Below are 23,373 nucleotides of genomic sequence, written 5' to 3' on the forward strand. Positions count from 1 at the left end.
TTTTCTTGATCTCAGATTCTCCAAAATGACAGTCTGGATGGTTTTAAGGTTTCAAGGAATAGCAAGAAAAAAACAGGCCCAATGTGCAGTTTGAGTCACGTTTTTAAAGACCATTAGACAAAGTGAGTGCTACATATAGCTTATGCAAAAAGCAAGTGACAGAGATAATTCACAGACAAAGAAACTTCCTCTTGTGGCTCGAGTGAAGGGGGTACTGGGGATTGAATCCAGGAGTGCTCTGTCACTAAGCTACATCCCTAGCCCTTTTTATTTTTTATTTTGAGATGGAAGTCACTAAATTGCAGAGGTTGTCCTCCTACTTGCCATCCTGGCTCATCCTCTCCAGTTGCCAGGGAAACACTACCTTTTGAAAGAAGTAATTATCAATGTAGTTCTAAACAATATGCAAGAGTAAGAACAATCTGTGGCTGTTCTTACAATGTACAAGTTAGTCATTCTGTGGATTCTTTAAAGTTTTATCATTATTTCATTCCTCTTTTTTTTCCCTTTCTGTATTGTATTGTTTTCATGTTGTAAAGCACATTCTAACTTACAAGGTGCCCAATATTAGTTGCTTTTTACAGCAAGAAGAGCCAATCTATTTTTTATTTGTGCACTGTTTTTACCACTAATTGTTTACATTAGTTAAATCTTACTGATTTCCTTTTTTCTTTCTACTTTATCTTTTTATTGTAATCTCCCATGAACAACTTCTTTCCAATATTTTTTTTTTCTCCTAGTTTTAACTTATTAACTGTTTGGAAGTCAAAGGAAAGAAAATATTTTCTTTGGAAAGAAATATTGATATTATCTTTAAAAGAAATTTCCATGTTCTGCAACATCCCCATTTGAAATAGTCTTTTTGTTGTTGTTGTTGTTAGTTTTATTGCTAGACCTTTGCAGAATATGTTATAGAGATAACAGATGCTCCTTAACTTACAATGAGGTTATGTCCCCATAAACCCATTGTAAATTAAAAATACCACATGTCCATAATGCATTTAATTTCCCTAACTTATAGAACATCATAATTGAGCAACACAGTGTAGAAAGTGCAGGTGTTTAACATTGTGATCATGTGGCTGACTGGGAACTTCAACTTATGGCTTGCTGCCCAGAATCACATGAAAGTACATACTACATATCACTAGCCTAAGAAAATTCAAAATTAAGAGTATGACTTCTACTAACACATATCACTATCACATAGTTATAAATCCTAAAATCATTATTGAACCATCATTAATCAGAGACCATGTGTGTGTGTGTGTGTGTTTATTTATGCAATGTTTATGATAGCCAGTTTTTCATTGCTGTTTGAAATACTTCTAGGTAGGACTTGAAAATTACCTGGTGAGTCATTGATGCTTTCTGGCAACCAGGGTACATTCTGAGCAGAGCCACTAGAGCCATTGGGGCTCACTGTAAAATGTTCTAGGGACTGAAACTTTTTTTTTTCTTACTTCAAACTACACCAGCTGTTACAAATGAAGCATATTCTAGCAAAGGACTTTACATTCTGGAGAAAGCCCTTTTAATTTTTGGAGGTTCCTATTGACCAAGAAAAAATGTGCAACTATTCATCATTGTAAGAGCAAAAAGACATCTGGTGGGGTTTGTACCATTAGAGAGAAAGAGAAAAGAAAAGTATTCACAAACAAAATATCTAAAGCTAGTCTTTTTCCATGTTTTTATAAATAGATGTGTATATATTATAGGCTGGCTTTGTTCTTCTTTGTTTTAAAATGAAAGGGGAAGGGGTGCCTTAATAATACAGAAAAGTAGAAACAAGAATGTTTCCCAGCAAATATAATAGATTTAACTCATAAAACTAATTTCTGAATCTTCTAAAATCCTTACTAAAATGACAATAAAGAGATTTTTAAGTCATACATTCTAGATCTTTGGGAAGAATAAGAAAGGAGATAATAGCAAGACAACTTTGGAAACTGGAAAGTAGCTGGTTGAGTAATAAATAATTAAGCATAAGAAATTTCAATACTGAATTGACATTCAGGAAAGCCTAAAATTGACCCCTTCTAAAGCCATAAAGAAATCATGGTAACAGGTCCTTCTGGAAGTGGAAGGACTTAGAGCTGTTAAATAATCAGACTCCAGAGAAATCCAGACATTTGAATCTGCATCAGTATCGTTGATTGCCTGTTTTTCTGTTTTCTTCTCTTAGTGCAGAAATAGACAAAGAAACAGTGTATAGCTCTCTATACTTATAAGTAGTATATATGTATGTGTATATATATATATATATATATATACACACACACACATATGATATATATGCGTATATAAACGTGTGTATATACTTTTTTGTGTGTGTGTGCTGCTGGGACTTGAACCTGGGGTCTTGCATATGCTCTGCAAGCACTCTACCACTAACCCAATCCCCAGCCCCATATGCAGTGTATTTGTATAAATAATGACTTCCTTTAGGATAGTTCATTTTTGTATTATGAACTGATATTGTGATTACAACTTTGTTGGATTTTGTCTCCTCCTCCTCCTCCTCCTCCTCCTTCTTTTGTTTTCTTTTAGTTAATAAAATCTCCTTAAGACTCTTTAGAGGACTTAACCACATTCAAGAATGTGCTTATAATGAACAGTCTTGTGGGATCATTTAATTTTCATTTGTGCTTTTTTATCTTTTAAAAAACTTTTCTTCTTGCTTCCTTTTATCCCAGCTTCTTGGCCTGTACCCCTTCTCAGATATACTGCAAACAGATGGTTGGTTAAGGGCATGAAGCATACAATGAAATTATCACAGACAAAATTCTTGTTTAGCGATTTAAACAGTAACCATGATGACAAACACATATTAGCAACTGCTAATTTGTAATAAAAATATTGCTTCATTTCTACTTCCCACCCCCAACCTCAAGATAAAGAAACCTTGCTGGAAGTTTCTGAAGTGTTTGTACTTGTTAGAGTACTTTTCTTATAAATTGGTATCATTTGAATGGAAAAGGAAACTAATTTTTTTCATTAAAAAACAAAATTTAGCATTAGAATGATCATATGTTAACATTTTAATACTCTTTGCTCACCTTTCTTTAATATTTATTTTTTTAGTTTTAGTTGGACACAATAACTTTGTTTTATTTATTTATTTTTATTTGGTGCTGAGGATTGAACCCATGGCCTCGCGCACACGCTAGGCAAATGCCTACCACTGAGCCACAACCCCAGCCCCTCTTTGCTCACCTTTTTACGAATATGCTCTTAATATTAATAAAAATATTTATATTAATTGTTCTCAGTCCAGCCAGCATAACCTTTTTCCCCCTCAATGGTAATTAGTTAATTCTTTTAAACAACTAATTTTCCTTTTACTTAATCGTCATTAGGATAGCAGAACTAATTAATCTGAGTAAAATGAGGCAAGTTTTATTTTTTTCTTTCCTATGTGATTTTAATTTTTACTGTGAAATTTTAAATTAAAGAAGAAAAAATAGCTATACCTCTCCTTTCCTAACTTAAAGGGAGAAAAAGCCAATTAATCTCTACCTCCAGATTTTGTTCCTGGGAAGACTAAGGGTAGAAGAAATTGCTATTTTCATTTAAGTCTGTACTTTTAGGCAAATTTTTCTCAGACAATTAGACCATGGTAATTATTCATCAAGAGGCTGTGCATGTCTGTGGCTATGTTGGTATACTAATGTCAAACCAGTACTACTTTCAGTGTTTTCTGAGAATTATAAAACCAAATTGGGGGCATATGTATAAGACAAAAGAAAAAAAAAAAGAGAAAACTTTGGCTTTGTTGTTGTTGTTTTTTTTACTGGGGATAAAATTCAGGGCTTTTTCATTTGAGACAGATGCTCTACCACTGAGTGATATCCCCAAATCCCCAGCATCTCATTAAATTGCCCTGTTGCCTTGAACTTGCAGTCAGTCCTCCTATCTCAGCTTCCTGAGTACATGGGATTGCAGGTATGCGGTACCACACCTGGCTGGGATTGAATTTCCTCTAAACATTTTTTTTTTTTAGTAGACTTTTACTTTAAAAGTCATCAGTGATCCAAATCTCTTCATTCTCATTTTTTAAAAATTTATTTTTATTTTTTTAAAGAGAGAGAATTTTTAATATTTATTTATTTTATTTTTTTTAGTTTTCGGCGGACACAACATCTTTTGTTTGTATGTGGTGCTGAGGATCGAACCCAGGCGGCACGCATGCCAGGCGAGCGCGCTACCGCTTGAGTCACATCCCCAGCCCCTTAAATTTTTTTTAGATGTTGATGGATTTTATTGTATTTATTCATATTTGGTGCTAAGAATCAAACCCAGTGCTTCACACATGCTAGACAAGTGCTCTGCCACTGAGTAACAACCCCATTCATTTTTAAAACTATTTTATAAACCTTCTTTACTTAGAGTAAAATCCTCTAAATTAAATTATTGTTTTAATATAAGAGAATGTTAGTTCAAATGAAAATGGATATTATCCCTGTTGGATTGAACAAAATGTCCATCCACATAGTCTCACTGAGTGTTAACAAAGGACACATATCCAACAATCAGAGGATGAACTCAGAAAAAAGTTATTTAACATTTTCATGATTGTCTTCCACTTCTCCAGAGCTTTTCCTGCTAATTCAATAAGATCCATTAAGATATCATTTTATACATGTGATAGGATAAAAATAATGAACATAACATTAATAAAAAGAAGTAGAAGAAAATGACAGCCATGATGAAAAAGAAAAAGAATGTTTACAATTAACTACTTTTATTCTGGAGTGTGCTTTATGTGGTCTATTTTATTTAATATTCACAGCAACTGAGTAGATAAAAATTTTGTTCCCATTTAAAAAATAATGAGACTCAATCTGAGAGAATTTAAGTGTTTTCCTGAATTCACATAGAGAGTGTGGGACTCAGATTGAAGTCTAAGCTGTCATCCTCCAGAACTTTTCTCTAATGTCTGCTTCCTTCTCCTTGTTAACAAATTTATATCATATCATATCATAAAGTAACTACTGCAATGCCATTCTTTCCAGGAATAATGAAATTAAAAAGTGAAAAACCCACTGGTCCAGCCTTCAGTCTTTACATCTCAGAATGAAAACAGATTGGAGAAACAGACAAACCAGGGGTCATATTAGTAGGCTGCTAAACAGAAATGGTTTTGAAAGCTATCTGGTTTGAAATCATCTACATAGATTATTAATTTTTCCCATGGTGGACTTCAGGAACATGTCTGCAGTTTGAGAAAGTCCCACCCAGTCCATTTACTTCAAACCTTATTCTGTGCCTTATTCCCTCTCCATTTCATCTTCGCTGTATAGCTTTGCCCTTTTATTGAAGTGGTCTCCTGCTCTTTCCTGCCTCACTTTCTACTTCACAGCTTTTGATAAAACCAATTCTTTTTCAATAATATCTTGATTTTCTAAGAGGTTATCTTAACCAAAGGCAAACAAAAGGTGATTTCAAAAGCATACAAAACAAAACTTTTCAAAGAGCATTCTATTCCAGTAGAGTTTATAACCACACCCCTATACTGTAATTTTAAGAAGAGTTTGAAATGCATGAGTTGGCAAAGGAAAATAATACCACCATTACTCATGAAGTTTGGATTACAGGGCAAGATTCTTTCACAAATACTTGGATTTCTCCAAAGTTAAAACACATTGATTTCTCAGGAACTGGTTCATTCTCTTCCATCATTGTCTGTACTTGACAGTAACTTAATTCAGTTTGTTCCTGATCTTAATTCTTTTCTATGAATATTTACTATGTTGCTAATATGTGTTTGGCACTATTCTAGGTGATAGGGAGTATATGGTCTTTATTAATGAAGACAGACATATGCTATTAAATGAAAATGGGTTTCAAAAGATATCAAGGAGGAGATTAAAAAATTCTTAGAGGTAAATGAGAACATTGATACAACATATCAAAATCTCTGGGATATTACAAAGGCAGTTCTACGAAGAAAGTTCATTGCATGGAGTTCATTCCTTCAAAGAAGAAACAGTCAACAAATAAATGACCTAGCATTACATCTCAAAGCCCTATAAAAAGAAGAACAGATCAACCCCCAAAGCAGTAGAAGACAGGAAATAATGAAAATCAGAGCTGAAATCAATGAAATTGAAAAAATGACAAGACAAAAAAATGGTTCTTTGAAAAAAATTAATAAAATTGATAAACCATTAGCCATGCTAACAAAGAGGAGGAGAGAGAAAACTCAATTTCCATCCATGATGAAAAAAGAAATATCATGACGGACACTGAAGAAATACAGAAGATAATTAGAAATGATTTTGAAAATTTGTACTCCAATAAAATAGGAAATATCGAAGCCATGGACAAATTACTAGAGGCATCTGATATGCCAAAATCAGGATGATATATACATTTAAACAGATCAATTTCAAGCAAGGAATTAGAAGACACCATCAGAAGTCCAAGACTAGATAGACACACAGAGGAGTTCTATAAGACCTTTAAAGAAGAACTAACTTCAATACTCCTCAAACTATTTCATGAAATAGAAAAAAAGGGAATACTTCCAAACACATTCTATGAAGCCTGAGAAGAATATTATTAGTCTTTTCGAAGTTCTCTGAAGTATAGGAAAGTTGTTATTTAAGTGTGTTGATTTATGTGTCTGACTTATTCCCAGAGGAGTATGGCAGTATTATATCCTGGGAAAGTACCCTAAAACTGACACAGGAGAAGGATCAGGAGGTGCATGGAGGTTTGATGTTCCTAATGTTCCCTGAAGAAGAAACAGTATGACCGATGGTGCCATACTTAACTCCATTTCTAGTGTGTGACTGCTACTTGCAGTGCAATATCATCAGGGAGTACATAGTGAGGCCAGAGGAACAGGAATATCCCAGATCATACAAAGACTCACTGGATGAATTACAGCATTTTGGCTTAAACCTAAAAATATCTATCGATCTAATGTAATGACACAAAGTAATCTTTTAGAATTGCATTTTGAAAAGATATGACTTCAAAGTGGAGTCTGATGGTACAAAATGGAGATCTATATTGGAGTTAGCAAGTACCTCTAGTAGTACAAAATGGTACAAAATGGATATCTATATTGGAGTTAGCAAGCAGCTCTAGTAGGAATTGAAATGTTAATTCCTTCAGAGCCCTTCTTCCAGCCCTACTTCCACCCAAGTAGCTCTAGTAGGTTGTGAAGCCAGAATTAGACAAGCAGATAGGCAAGGGTCAGAGAATGGTGGAAATGAAATGTTAATTCCTTCAGAGCCCTTCTCCCACCCTATCAAGATAATCTGCCAGGGCTCAACCTGTTGCTAAGGTAACCTGCCCCAGGAATAGTCATTCCCTACATTGAGTTGTAAAGGTTGTTAATTAATGTGTCCAGGGCTATTCCTTCCTGCCCTTCCCCCTTCAGCTCACCTGTTTTCCACCTTTTTGGTCATCCTACCAAGCATTTCCAGGGCATAGTCAAGTAGGCAGGAAGGAGAAAGGTAAGGGGAAGAGAGCAGGAGAACAAAGGAAGCCTAAAACACATTAAAAAGGCAGAACCTAGCCTGGCTTCTTGGGATACCAGGATACCAGCTATGGCCGCCTTCTCCCTTCTGGAAGAAGTGTATGTTACCCCTTTTTAAATAAACCCTGCTTTATATGCTTTCTTCAGCATGCTTCTCTAATATTATACTTCAAAATGTGAGGGAGCAGAACTCATCACCGATAACTGGCAATGTCAGTGGTTAAAGGTTAAAATAGTTCTGACTGCTTTTAGACAGTAATAATGAATGGGATATAGGACATGGAGCCATGAGATAGATCCAGAATTTCTTGGTTTTGGGGGGGGAGCAGGGGGGGAGGGGGTAGCAGCAGCACTTATATTTCTAGATAGATAATACTGAGGAAGGAAAAAATGCAAGTTGATCATGTTTGGGCAGAAGATTCATTCAACAAAACTTACTAATTATTTACTGAAGCTCTTCCCAGCCTTGGTTCCTTGAAAGAATTAAGCCCAAAGTGCCTTTTCAGGCATTCTGTGTATGTTAAGAATTACTTCTTTAGTGTGCAGCCTTATAATCCTTGGAAGAATTGAAAAAATAATCAAGTCATTGTATGTGGGTTTTATCTTGCAGAACTCTGATTGAAAAAGTTTGGCTTACTTCATGTTCCATACTGCTCCACTTATGCCTTGAATCTAGTGAATATGAAATGTCTGAAGCAATTTGAAATGAAGAAAGGTCATTGTCACAAGATTTACCACAGTAACATGATTTTATTTCATGAAACACAAAAAGAAGCTTATTGTCATGCATAAAGAAATATATTTTTAAGTTTATAAAACATATCTTTAGAAGTTATTCTATCAAAGTAGGTGCGCGTCATTAATGTAACATTTCTCAGAAACTTAACAGATAATATTTTACCTTATTAAAAAATGGCAAATACTGAATATTTGCAATTATTTTTGAAGTATACTTCAAATTTCTTCCAAACAAGAAATTATTTTGAAAACTTGCCTGAATGGTGATATTAGCCCAAATAGTGCAATAAGCATACAAAATGAAATACATAAAATAAAACATGCCATATGCTTTGAACCTTAGATGCACTTATATTAAGACAGAGTGTTGTTTTTCATCCAGTCATGTTATTCAGCATTTATTTATTTAGTGCTTGATAACATGGCACACAGTGTTCTTGGTTCTGGGCTAAAACAGTGAACAAACCAGATAAAGTATATATGTCTGGGGATTGGGGAAGTCAGGTAAGGCCAGTCATGAACACAGTTGATACTATTTGTTGCAAAAGTATGTGGATTTAGTTTATAAACAATGTAGAATTTATTCTAAATTTTTACTCTTATTGGACAATAATTTTAAGTCTTAGAATAAAGTATATGGGTGTATGTATGTATATACATACATGCACACACATGTTCCAACATTTATGATGTTTGTATATGAGTATTTGTATAAAAGCTCATATATTCATCACAGCATTTATTTCATATTAATATGGGAAGAGAGAGATATTAACCCTAACTTAACATATTCTCTACTTATTTGTTTGATTTTTTGAATATAACTGTAGACTATTTGTCCTTTTACAAACCTTGTGATCCTAAAGAGAGGTTGCAAAAATAAATGCATAACACAAAGCCAGGAACTTGGATGGATTGACTCAGGGTGACCTTTACACTGGTAAAGCTCCTGTGGAGAGGAAGACATCTCAGCTTCCTGAAGGAGGGGTAAATCCTAAAGGAGGTTTGGGTGTGGGAATTCTAGGCATATCATTAAAACTGATATTAAACAATTTGAATAAGGGGAAACTCATTCATTGACAGTTCTTTTCTCTGATTGTAAGTTTCTGTATATCATAAAACAAAGATCAAGTGATTCATCAAGTGTATAAGTCTAAGTAGAAGTCTAAGTACATAAAAAATAGATTATATTTCATCAAAGTATGTTCTCAGACTTATGCAGTTTAGAAGGCATTCACATAGTTTTCTATATGACTTTTGCATCAAATGAGAAAACTATGGATAAAATATTAAGAATTTGCAACTTTAAAATCTACAGGAATCAAAAACTGACTTTTTTTCATGACTTAGTGATTTTGTTTTAAAAGTGCCACTGTGGTAGTGATTAAATGAATGTTCTATGCAGAATGACTTTTGTCAATGTGTGTCTTCAGCTCCATTTCTCTTTCTCTAAAGCTCCATTTATTTGGATTAAACTACTTATCACCAAGGAGTCATATTTTCATACAACTCATAACTCAACCTGTTTCTTAAAACACAAAAGCTAAGTGAGAGCCAAGTTGGAGTCATTGATTGTATACTTATATTCTCCTCAAACATTTTAAAATCTGATATTTATTTTTTCTTTGATTTCTGCTTTATTATTCTGTTGGTAATATCTCCCCTCTGCAAAGTTTGAAGTAGTGAAATTCCTTCTTAAAAAAAAGATCAAGAACTGGGGCTGGGGTTGTGGCTCAGTGGTAGAGCCCTTTCCCAGCAAGTGTGAGGCTCTGGATTCAATCCTCAGCACCAAATAAAAATAAATAAATACAGGTATTGTGTCCATCTACAACTAAAAATATTTTTTTTTTAGGAAAAAGATCAATAACTACAACAAAATAATTCTTAATTAAAATTTTAATTTCAAAACCAAGGATGTATTTCCTAATTCATGGTCATAAATTCTTTATTTTCTAATGTTCTTTGTTCCTATACCTTTATGAATGAAAACTCTGCAAGTAGCTTGATGCTGATAAAAGGACATAGACTTTGAACTGATTAAGACCTAAATTGAATAAAATTTTTTTTATTTATCACTGAAATTCGCTTTACAAAATCTTCCTGATTTTCACTGTTGTAATCTCTTTAAGGAAATCATATCAAAATATAGCTTTTAAGTGAAAACCAAATAACATGTCAATGTTAATGTCAATTCTATTCAGTTACTACAATGTGTCTGACATAAAAGTAATAAACAGTTGTAATTTCTTTTCAGTTTTCATCATTTTAAATTAGACATCGCTATATTTGATCACCTAAAACAATATTGTTGCATCAGACCATGATTTCAATCTGGGATGTTCTTTTTCAAAGAAAGTAAAATTACTCTCTACCTTTGTTGCTTCTGGTTAACATTATTCATTATGAGTTATCAGTTTCTCGTGTGTCCAGGGACATTGTGTTTCTACTCTTCTGTAGAAATTTGAATTTACTTGACCTTCATATTCATTTTGCCTTATTTAATTTAATCTTGCCTTCTTTCCTACTTGTGGCTTATAATGCATTCAGAATATTCAGATATTTCCCCCAGAATGGATACAGTGATAATTATTGATAGCAAATGCTGCCTTTCTATAAGTTGCAATTACAATAATAAAGTGCATTAACAAAAGTAGAAGTAGTGGCATCGAAGGGGATAATACCCTTCTCAGCCCACCATGATTGTTTAAATTGCCTTAATTTTCCAATAATTTAAATTTGTTTCATCTAAAATCTGATTTTGTGTAGGATAGAGGATTGAAGAGAGGAAATGAGACACAGAAACAAGGCTTTATAGGTAGGGAGCACACTTGTGTGACAAGGATTCTGACCAAATTGGTATATGTTACTGGGTAGATCTTTTTCAAGTTAATTTGATCACATTGTAGGAAGAGGTATATAATATAATGATAATTATTATACTAATGATAACAGCTAATGAGTACATAGTATGGCTATGTGCAAGGCTTGCTCTCAATTTACTTCATTCTATAACAATCCTTAATTTAAGCCCAGTTATTATCTTATATTATATTATGAGCAAACTGGCACAGAGAGGTTAAATAACTTGGCCAATAATCACACAGCTACTAATTGGTAAAACCTGGGGTTAAATCTAAGCACCCGATCTCACCTCAGGGTCTCTCTGCTCTTAATTCTTACTCTGCACTGCCAATCTGATAAAAAAAAAATGCTGACTCTACCTGTTACTGACTACTGCAGTGACTAAATGATCGGTGTGACAAATAGCCCATATTTTAGATTCTTTGAGAAAGTATTCACTTTAAAACAAAGAAGTTCTGGGAGAATAATGAGTATTTATAATGTGGTTTACCCATGACTGAGTTCATTAAGCAATTTCATTTAGCATTATTCATCTTACTGATAAGTTTAATTTAATTTAAAAAATGAAGGGTAAAAGTCTAAATCACAGTTTGACATCTTAACCTCCCTACTGAGAAAGTTCTGGTATGGTTTGTGGGCATGAAAATAGTTGGTTCTTTTCTCCCACTGATTATTCTTTCCATGTTTTGTACTTGTTCAAGTTTGGAGTGCATATTCACTTCTCAAAGAGATGACTGTGAAGACATGAGGAACTGCTTTGCCAAAAGTCAACTTTTTGTATTTCAAAATATAGTTGAAGGAAATTCCTGTTTGAGAATCTTAGCATTAAAAACAATAGCATGTACTTTGTAATTTTTGATAGTGTATAAACCCCCAGAGAGTAAATGCAACCACAGCATGGTAGTGATACTTTTTGTTTACATAGCACTTATTTCTACAAAGCAAATACAGCTTTGCTTGCCTGAGAGCCTGGAAGTCCCCAAATGTGAGATGTTGTTACAGCACCAGGCTCACAAATCAATGCTGAGAAGAAGTGAGACTTTGGTGAGAATGATATGCTTTGCAGATCAGCAAGGTGAGAATTAGTGAAATTTACCATATACACTTGGAGACTCTTTGGGAAACTCTTTGGGTTGACAGTGCTATGCAGATAGAACCAGTTCATTTCTATTTCTGAAGGAATAACTTGTAACATTAGCAAATAATTGATGCTGACAATATTAAAAATTACTAGGGAAAATGTTTATGTTCATGAAGACATACTGGGATTAGTTATTCATCTTCCATTAGTGTGTGTGTGTGTGTGTGTGTGTGTGTGTATGTATACATATATATATATGTATATATATATATATATATATATATATATACATATATATATACTTATATATATACTTATATATTATACAAATACTTTTTGTGGACCAGTATTTGTAGTTTGGTGACATAAACCTTTAATGTTGCCTGTTCAGAACAATCAACTTATTGGTACATGAAGTTATATTCTTTTTTCCCCCATTTTTAAAGAGGAGTCCATATAAATTAGATTCATCCAAAAAATCATTATGCAGATTGCCAGAATCAGAGTCATTTGCATTGAACATGTGTGCTAATTGTATCCATGTGCTGGCATGAAATTCTGTAGAAACTAATTTCAATCAATTCTGTCTAAACATTCTGGATTTCCCATCAATTACCATAGTAAGTCACTGACAGAATTCCTGCCAATCTTAGGGAACATGCTTCCGAATACTGCCATTTTTAACACCCCAGAGTAAGAGCAGTATGACAGATGCCTTCATCTGTGTATTTTGCATAGCCACCTTGTCTAAATGTAAAAAGACTACTATGAAATCAGAACTCGAAGGTTATTACATTTTACATGGATTTTAATGTTCTGTCTAGATTGAAACAGTATATTATGCCAGTTTTCTAAACTGAACTGGCCATTAAATCCTTATAGTGTTTATACACATGTAATATTTCAGGCATACTGGAACCTTTCTAACTAATATAATGTTTCTTAACAGGTGAAGTGATTTTTCACGTTCGACATTATATGATTTTTATATATGAATTTATTCATTTTTTTTTAATTGGTATAGATCGTCGTGTATTTTAACCCTTAGCATCTCTAAGATAATTTTTGAGCTTTAGTACATGTCACTTCTTCCTCAGGAAATTGTATATTTCGGTGAGGTTGGTAATCACAACATTACCTATTAAAGGTTTTGGGTGTTTGATACCAAAATCCCTAAGAGTAATCATCTGATTTATTTTATCCTCCCAAAACAAAGACAAGTTCCATAACTCACCTACAAATGTTAGTAATCCCTTTCCTGGGATAGCATACAACTCTTGGGCACTGAGTCAAATCCGTTCTATATTCCTTCTTTGTCCAGCCACAGTGACAAGGACCATCACTGGACAAACTCAACTTCTCCCAGAGGTAACCTAACAGGGCATAGGCTCCAGTACCCCAAATGTTCCACTTGCTTTTTGCCCTGGGAGTCCCTGAGGTTTGTTCCATTAGGCTTCCCTGAAAGTGCCTCCATTTGAGCAGCCTTTCATGACAGCCAGCCAACGCTGCATCTTTATAATGAACCTTCCTTCTTTCCTGCTTACCACTCCTCCATCACACTTTTTTTTTTAATTTTTTTTATTGGTTGTTCAAAACATTATAAAGCTCTTGACATATCATATTTCATACATTAGATTCAAGTTAGTTATGAACTCCCAATTTTACCCCAAATACAGATTGCAGAATCACATCGGTTACACATCCACATTTTTACATAATGCCCTATTAGTAACTGTTGTATTCTGCTACCTTTCCTATCCTCTACCATCCCCCCTCCCTCCCCTCCCATCTTCTCTCTCTACCCCATCCACTGTAATTCATTTCTCTCCTTGTTTATTTTCCCATTCCCCTCACAACCTCTTATATGTAATTTTGTATAACAATGAGGGTCTCCCTCCATTACCATGCAATTTCCCTTTTCTCTCCCTTTCCATCCCACCTCATGTATCTGTTTAATGTTAATCTTTTCTTCCTGCTCTTCCTCCCTGCTCTGTTCTTAGTTGCTCTCATTATATCAAAGAAGACATTTGGTATTTGTTTTTTAGGGATTGGCTAGCTTCACTAAGCATAATCTGCTCTAGTGCCATCCATTTCCCTGCAAATTCTATGATTTTGTCATTTTTTAGTGCTGCGTAATACTCCATGGTGTATAAATGCCACATTTTTTTTATCCATTCATCTATTGAAGGGCATCTGGGTTGGTTCCACAGTCTAGCAATTGTGAATTGTGCTGCTATGAACATCGATGTAGCAGTATCCCTGTAGTACGCTCTTTTAAGGTCTTCAGGGAAAAGTCCAAGAAGGGCAATAGCTGGGTCAAATGGTGGTTCCATTCCCAGCTTTCCCAGGAATCTCCATACTGCTTTCCAGATTGGCCGCACCAGTTTGCAGTCCCACCAGCAATGTACAAGAGTACCCTTTTCCCCACATCCTCTCCAGCACTTGTTGTTGTTTGACTTCATAATGGCTGCCAATCTTACTGGAGTGAGATGGTATCTTAGGGTGGTTTTGATTTGCATTTCTCTGACTGCTAGAGATGGTGAGCATTTTTTCATGTACTTGTTGATTGATTGTATGTCCTCCTCTGAGAAGTGTCTGTTCAGGTCCTTGGCCCATTTGTTGATTGGGTTATTTGTTTTCTTATTGTTTAATTTTTTGAGTTCTTTGTATACTCTGGATATTAGGGCTCTATCTGAAGTGTGAGGAGTAAAAATTTGTTCCCATGATGTAGGCTCCCTATTTACCTCTTTTATTGTTTCTCTTGCTGAGAGAAAACTTTTCAGTTTAAGTAAGTCCCATTTGTTGATTTTTGTTATCAACTTTTGTGCTATGGGTGTCCTATTAAGGAATTTGGAGCCCGACCCTACAATATGTAGATCGGAGCCAACTTTTTCTTCTATCAGACGCAGAGTCTCTGATTTGATATCTAGCTCCTTGATCCACTTTGAGTTAACTTTTGTGCATGGCGAGAGGAGGGGATTCAGTTTCATTTTGTTGCATATGGATTTCCAGTTTTCCCAGCACCATTTGTTGAAGATGCTATCCTCCCTCCATTGCATGCTTTTAGCTCCTTTATCAAATATAAGATAGTTGTAGCTTTGTGGATTAGTCTCTGTGTCCTCTATTCTGTACCATTGGTCCACCCTCCTGTTTTGGTACCAGTACCATGCTGTTTTTGTTACTATTGCTCTGTAATATAGTTTTAAGTCTGGTATCGCTATACCGCCTGATTCGCACTTCCTGCTTAGAATTGCTTTTGCTATTCTGGGTCTTTTATTTTTCCATATGAATTTCATGATTGCTTTATCCATTTCTACAAGAAATGCCGTTGGGATTTTGATTGGCATTGCATTAAACCTATAGAGAACTTTTGGTAATATCGCCATTTTGATGATGTTAGTTCTGCCTATCCATGAACAGGGTATATTTTTCCATCTTCTAAGATCTTCTTCTACTTCTCTTTTTAGGGTTTTGTAGTTTTCATTATATAAATCTTTCACCTCTTTTGTTAGGTTGATTCCCAAGTATTTTATTTTTTTTGAGGATATTGTGAATGGAGTGTTTTTCCTCATTTCCGTTTCAGAAGTTTTGTCGCTGATATACAGAAATGCCTTTGATTTATGCGTGTTGATTTTATATCCTGCCACTTTGCTGAATTCATTTATTAGTTCTAGTAGTTTTTTTGTAGACCCTTTTGGGTCTTCTAGGTATAGAATCATGTCATCTGCAAATAGTGATAATTTAAGTTCTTCCTTTCCTATTTTTATGCCTTTAATTTCTTTCGTCTGTCTAATTGCTCTGGCCAGTGTTTCGAGAACTATATTGAATAGAAGTGGTGATAGAGGGCATCCCTATCTTGTTCCAGATTTTAGGGGGAATGCCAAAAATATGGAATGCTTCACGAATTTGCGTGTCATCCTTGCGCAGGGGCCATGCTAATCTTCTCTGTATCGTTCCAATTTTAGTATATGTGCTGCCGAAGCGAGCACATGAATTTATTCATGACATTTCTGTTTTAATCATATCTTTACTGCAAGTGATAGGGACTCAGTGAAGAATATCTTAATTAAAAAAGAAAAATGTTGGAATAACGTTGTGTTATCATTTGACTTCAATTTGCCTTGGTACAAAAAACTGAAGACATATCAGGTCCTCAGAAAGCGACTTGTTTTCCTCTATTTCCTCTCTTTTTCCTCCTTACCCTTTTCATAATTCTACCTCCCTCTCTCTCTGTCTCTCACTTTTTCCTTTGTGTTTTTTCAATATTAAATATTTCTCATTGCTAAAGTATGCAGATGTCCAAAAAAGTCTCGTAGAATTCATACTTGCAGGTCTGCAGTTTAAGGAAGTAGCCAAAGAAGTTTAAGGAAGTAGCTGGTCAAAACCCCAGGAAAGAATATTTGGGTGAGGTTGGAGATCTAGTTACAAAATAGACACATGAATGTGTGCAAAGTGCCTATGGAGCTGCCTATAGATCAGGGAGAGTTCTCAAAAGAAGTGAACAGACGCTTGAAAAAACGTTTACTTACATTGTCCCTTAGAGGGTATTATAGTTTGGTCCTTAAGCTATTTGGTTGAAACAGGGTCATTGTTTTTCTCTTACTAGCACCTTGCTAATCTACATAATTCTGAATACTTGATACTTATTGCATGATTAAATGAATGAAGTAATGGAAAGCAGGTTTACCTTGCCAGCATTTCAACGTGTGTTAGTAATTTCACTATTTTCTTGTCTCACAGGCTAAACGCTATGACAATAGTTATTGGGTCTTCTCTTTCATAGTCTTTTACTGTATTTTCAGGATTTTCTTTTTGTTATTGTTCTTCATCATGCTTTATGAATTTGCACCTTTCTCTTTACTTCCTCATGATCCTAATTTCATCAAGATCAGAACTTTCTAAATTCAGTTTTGGGGAATAGTCAAATCCAGTGAGATATTATTGGATATCCTAGAAAAATATAATAAAATATTTCTAAGGTCAAATAAATTTTGGAAGGCATCATCCTCTGTCACCCTTTGGAGAATCACAGTACACATTACTGCTTTCAAAAGTTCCACAGTAAAGAAACCTACTTAATGTTGATTAACTCAGCATTTCTTTAAAACATTGACTGATGAGCCTTTTTATCATGGAATACTTTTTGAATCTCATATAACTGAGGTTGTATAGATAAGTGAGTGGGAAATGTTAAAGTAGAATAGTACAAGAGACTTCTAATATTTCTCTTTGCTTATTATTTTATGATTATTGCCATCCTATATATTGTTGTTGAAATTATTATGAAATAGCACCATGAATGGTCATATAGAAGGTAGCTACTAGGTTGCCAGGCATGGTGTCACATGTCTATAATCCCAGTGGCTAAGAAGGCTGAGGCAAGAGGATTGCAAGTTTAATACCAGCATCAACACTTTAGCAAGACCCTATACAGCATTGTGAGACCCTATCTCTAAATAAAAGATCAAATGGACTGGGGAAGTGATTCAGTGGTTAAGCACCCCTGGGTTCAACCCTCAGTAAAAAAAGTAATTATGAGTAGACTTTTGTTAATTAAATTAACTACCCAAATGAGGAAGAAAAGGAGTATAATTAAAATTTAAAATTACTAAGTATTACTAAAATGTAACAGTTCTCAGTTACCCAAAGGACACCTTAATCAAAGACTCCTTGCTGCTTGTTCAAAGATTCCTTGCTGCTTGTTCAAAGACTCCTTGTTGCTTGTTGTGGCACACACCTGTAATTCCAACAACTAGGGAAGCAGAGGGAGAAAGATTGCTAGTTTGAGGGTAACCTCAACAATTTACAGAGACTGGAGATGTAGCTCAGTGGTAAAGAGCTCCTGGGTTCAATCCCCATAAAAACAAATACAGTTAAAAAAACAATCACTAACTCTTATTTATATACGTGGAAGAGAATGAAAAAACAGACTGTTTAGATAGCTTCTTACACACACTCACTTAAAGGTAATTATTGCTAATATGACAAATCAAATTAATTTTGATTGTAGCATTCTTCATTTTTATTTCCTTATTCTATATTATTATTTTATTTAAAATGATGTATGCTGGAAAATATTTTTTGCATTTTTAAATTCCTTCTCAAAACTTTATTTTGCATACTAGAAAATATAATTTTTCTGTTAAATAAAATACCTACATAAATTGTGAAAATCACATTCAAAAAATGGAAAAAAAATCACTTCTTTAAATCTCCATGAGTATTAGCTTATTTTTTTTTTCTCTTTAAAGTTAATGAAAGGAAGCAATAGTCATTATCAAAGTATATACTGTTTAAAAATCAATGAGGGAATCACCCTCTGTGTTGCTCTTTCCACTTTATTTTATTTTTTTTATCCTACCTAAAAGCTTAGGGAGAGACTTTGTTCAGTCTTTAGATGTATAGTCTGGTGTCATGCCTGTTAAATCCACGATAAAAATGGACTAGTATCATAATCTAACATAGATACTGGTCCTTGGTGCTTTATACCAGGAAGCTAATTATTGTCTCCCTTTCAGAGGTTCATTATGCCCAAACAACTTTTCTACTTACTTAGTTTATTCCTCTTGCTAAAGATAATTACACATAATTATTTCTTGCTTTTCTTATAAGGTATAAATATAAATTACCAGTCTGTTATAATTATCAGCTGACATAAATGACCTTCTTTGGTTTCTGGAGTATTTTTTTCACCTTATTTGATCTATCATATGTGGATAGCATTAATGTGTTTTATAATAGTCTAAATTTTTGACATTAAAAAGTTCATTTTTTTCTTTTTTTAGAAAATGATATCGATAAATTTTAAAGCTTAGAGATTCTCATTAATAATGGTGATGATCATATCTTATATTTGAAAAGTATTTTGTAGGTTTTCAAATGTGCCTTCATATATTATCTTATTTTTCTTCACAGCAACTCTGTGAATATTGTAGATATTATTCTATTTAATGAAGGATTAAACTGCATATTAAAGGGAGTGATTGAATTATGTCCTCAATCACATAGTAAGTGTTGGGGATAGGACTCTAGTACCAGTTTGTCTTACTATCTTAATTCTAAAGATATACCTTGATAAAACTGGGCCTATACTGCAGTTCTTTTTATTTTAAAATGTCAGTGTTATTTTGGCAAACACACTTAAGCGTAACATAAATTTCATGTATAGTCTTAAATCAATCTGATCTTTTGTGTGCCCCAATTATAATGGAGAAATAAAGTTGACAGAATTCCAGGATTAATGCTCATTGCAAATCATCTCTGAATTTTAGCACACTGTAGGCAAATTATATCACATTTTTGGTGGGACCAGAAAATAAACAAAGGATTATTTTTAATGGCAAATAAAAATTATATACCAGCTAAGTGCTTCTTCAAGAAAAGTCAGACCACTTGGGTTATGTTCACCGGTTACAAGCTGAATAACCTTTCCCAAGTTACTTGAGACAGATTTTTCTTACATGTAAAGCAAGCTGTGTTTATCCTGTAGAGATGTTTAAAAATGAAATGGCATAAGATGTGTAATGTCCTTAACATAGTATGTTTATTGTGAACACTTGATAATTGTTAGCTATGAAAGTAATGGAATGAAAAATTCAAACTATGCAGAGGACCCTGGAATGTGAAAACAAATAGGCATGAAGAAAAGAGAGCATAGAAGCAAGAGAAACTTAGATTTAAGAAAGAGTAGCTAAAAAAATAAAATAAAATAAAAATGTGATGAGCTGCTGTTTCTATTTAGGATTTTGAAAGTTTGAGGGAATGTCCTTCCCAGCCTGATTAAAATTAAGAGGAATAACCTACAATGTCTGTTATAGTAGCCTATCAAAGAGGAAGACTCAAAGAGTATGTAGCTGAATAAATTAAAATACAAACGTGACTCCTCTTAGTATATGCAGGGTCCATAATTTCTATCATTTTGAAATAAAACTTTTATATAGACTCTTTAAGAGTATCACATACAAGGGACACCTTTTCTCATTTCCCTGTCTCTTTTCCTTTGATCTTCAGGGAGAGTTTATGAGAAAGACTGTGCTGAGTACAGGGAATTAAGAGATGCACCCTATGAAGAGCAGGCACACCATGTTACTCTGGGAAAAAAATAAAATTAGGAAAGAGAAAAGAAACGTTTACTTACTCTGGCATAAAAGTCTTTTTTGAAATATTGGAGTATATCTATCCTTAGTGATCAGTGTGTGCCATGTTTTAATATATTATTCTACTACAGCTACAAATACTCAGTGTTAATGTCTGTACTTTGAGTGTCAGTTTACAAAGTACTCTGCACAGGTAGAGTATTATTTAGGCTTCAAAATTATTTTTAAGTGAAACACGGAAGGCATGATCATCTTTACTTTTTAGAGGGGATAATGTGGCTCATGTGTTCATCCAGAATTCATGAAGTGATCAGTGGCCAAAGCAATCCTTGTGTGTGAGTGTGTGTGTGTGTGTGTGTGTGTTGCTGGGGATCCAACCAGGCCTCACTTATACTAGGCAAGTGCTCCACCACTGTGCTTCCCCTTTCCCCAAAGCAAATTTGAAATGACTATATTTTCACTCTGACTCACTTCAGTTATTTTTTTTTCCACTCAAGGTTCAATTATACATAAACTTAGTTTCTTCCACTTTTCTCTTACATTGCTTGCTCTTATGTCTTATTTATATGAACAGGTTGGTGGTTTGTTGAATTGATCACATGTCCTAAGCCAATCATATTGTACTCCCATGTTCCCAACTTAAATCTGGTTACTTAAAACATCTGGAATATCGGTGACAATATTGAGATTATTTCATATATATAGTCTCTTTAAGAGCATCACATACAAGGGACACCTTTTCTCACTTCCCTGTCTCTTTTCCTTTGATCTTCATATGAGTACAACAGACTTAGAAGTAGAAGAAATGACAATTTGAAGTGTTGGTGCTCTCAAGTTGAAACCCTTTTTTTTTTTTTTCATTCCTATTTTTCTGCAAGTACTCTCCATCCCAGCTATCCCAAGGATACTAGGAGTAAGGCTATGATTATTAAAAGATCTTAGTTGGTTAGGCCTTTCGTTTTCACAACATTCTTGGGTGAATGGTATGACTTTGAAGTGAAGTTTAACATAGTATAATTGTAGTAAATAGTGTAATAGATTAACAAACAAAATGATCATATACAAAGTTTGAAAAATATTGGAAAATATCTAAAAATAGAATTGAACATTGCTACTGTTTTCTGAAATTATTAAAGCTTGTATACATATAAGCTCTCAAATACATTTCAAGTATTATGTAGCACACAGAGATAGGGAAGTCATAATGGGAAAGAATGAATACAAATTAAAATGTTCTCTGGAAAACACGATTATCATCCAAAATGATATGGATTCATTAGGGCAGTTTTATTTTACTCCATTAATAAAATATACTCCTCTGCTGAAGACTTTACAGAAGCAACTATAAACTGAAATAGCAGAGAGGTTGTAAAATCTCACAATAAAGGAATTTAAAATTTTAGTCTGAGTAATGGGTTAAATTAAATAGAATGAATCCACATTTTTCTCATTTAGTATTATGTGTTTACAATCATAAATTAAAATTTCATTCATGTATTCCATACTGAATTCTAATTAATAATGACCATCTTTTCTAATGATTCTGGTGTCTATTTCTACTTAGTTTTCATGTTAGTAGTTACATAGAAAAACAATCGAGACTGTTCCCATTTCAGAGGCTATCTGGTATTTACCCTCATTAAAGGAGAATGGAATTGCCTGAATAATTACTTCTGACTTTTCTGCTGACAGCTGGAACCTGGGGAGCAGTTCAGAGTATAATATCCTTACCTCCCTAAGCAAGAAATGAGCAGAATAGTTAACACCCATTTGTCCTTCTGCAATCTGACTCCTTGGAATACTTTAAACTGCTGTGATCAGATGATCAGATTAGATCATGCTGCTTCCACCAACCTAAGTTCTTCACATGTACAATATGACAAGAGGAAATACTTGATATTTTCATTTTGAATAGGAAAAAAGGCAAGCAGGAGTAATTAGATAAAGTACTGGATTTTAACAGGTATTTGTCTTATGGAAATAAATTGCATATCAGATTTTTTCACTTCTGTCCAGATCCTTTGAAGACTGTGTCACTTCTGTGATGTTAACTAAATAGGTTCAGGATACCTCACAGAAAGTCTCTGTTTACATATCCAGTTTCAATTGACTTTTCTTAGGACCTCAGTTCCATTTTTTTTTTTCGGAATTTTGTTAGCAATACTTTGATTACTTTATTCTCCTACTGATTATCTTAGAATTATGATACATTATCATAGCCTTTAGGTTTTGAAAGTTCACATCCATCTCTTCTCTGAATAATAACTCTGTGAGGGTGAAAATTGTATTTTATTAGCTTATTTATTTATTAATATTGTATGTATTTATGTAATTTATTATCCTGGAGACAGTATTTGACACATATTAGATATATCTTGGGGCTTTTGATTTGTTCCTAGTTGCTGTTTGGTTTTGCAGTACTATGTATTGAACCCAGGGGCGCTCTACCACTGAGTTACATCCCTAGCCCTTCTTGTTTTTTATTTAGAATAGGGTCTTATTAAGTGGCCTAGTCTGTCTGGAATTGGGATTCTCCTGCCTCAGATTCCCAAGTAGCTGGAGTTACAGGCATGCTTCACTGACCATGGCTGGTACTTTAAGTTTGTATGAAACAATTTTATTAAGGAAATTGAGATGATTTCTACCTTATTCTTCTCTTGCTTAGATAAGAAGATGGTTTATATTTATTTGTTTAATATTTAATTGATTTTATTTTTAAATACATGACAGTGGAATGCATTACAATTCTTATTACATATATAGAGCATAATGTTTCGTATCTCTTTTTGTATATAAAGTATGTTCACACCAATTCATGTCCACCATCATTGCTGATCCCCTGCCCTCTCCCTTTCCCTCCCATCCCTCTGCCCTATCTAGAGTTTGTCTATTTCTCCCATGCTCTCCCACCCTATCCCATTATAGGTCAGTCACCTTACATCAGTGAAAACATTCCGCATTTGTTTTTTTTTTTTTTTGGTATTGGCTAACTTCACTTAGCATTATCTTCTCCAAAGCCATCCATTTACCTGCAAATGCCATGATTTTATTCTCTTTTATTGCTGAGTAATATTCCATTGTATATATATATATATATATATATA

General features: G+C 34.0%; 1 protein-coding gene and 1 non-coding gene across 31 annotated transcripts in view; one reads left to right on the plus strand and one right to left on the minus strand.

Moving 5' to 3' along the window:
- Adgrl3 (adhesion G protein-coupled receptor L3) overlaps nt 1-23,373 on the plus strand; it is a 790,900-nt gene that overhangs the window by 384,416 nt on the left and 383,111 nt on the right. The gene's annotated exons all lie outside the window — the stretch shown is intronic.
- On the minus strand, nt 16,056-16,162 carry LOC125610991. The gene has a single exon (XR_007341105.1). It is a non-coding gene; the product is annotated as a U6 spliceosomal RNA (small nuclear RNA).

Source organism: Marmota marmota, unplaced genomic scaffold, assembly GCF_001458135.2.
Source record: "Marmota marmota marmota unplaced genomic scaffold, marMar, whole genome shotgun sequence".
NCBI classification, from domain to species: domain Eukaryota; kingdom Metazoa; phylum Chordata; class Mammalia; order Rodentia; family Sciuridae; genus Marmota; species Marmota marmota.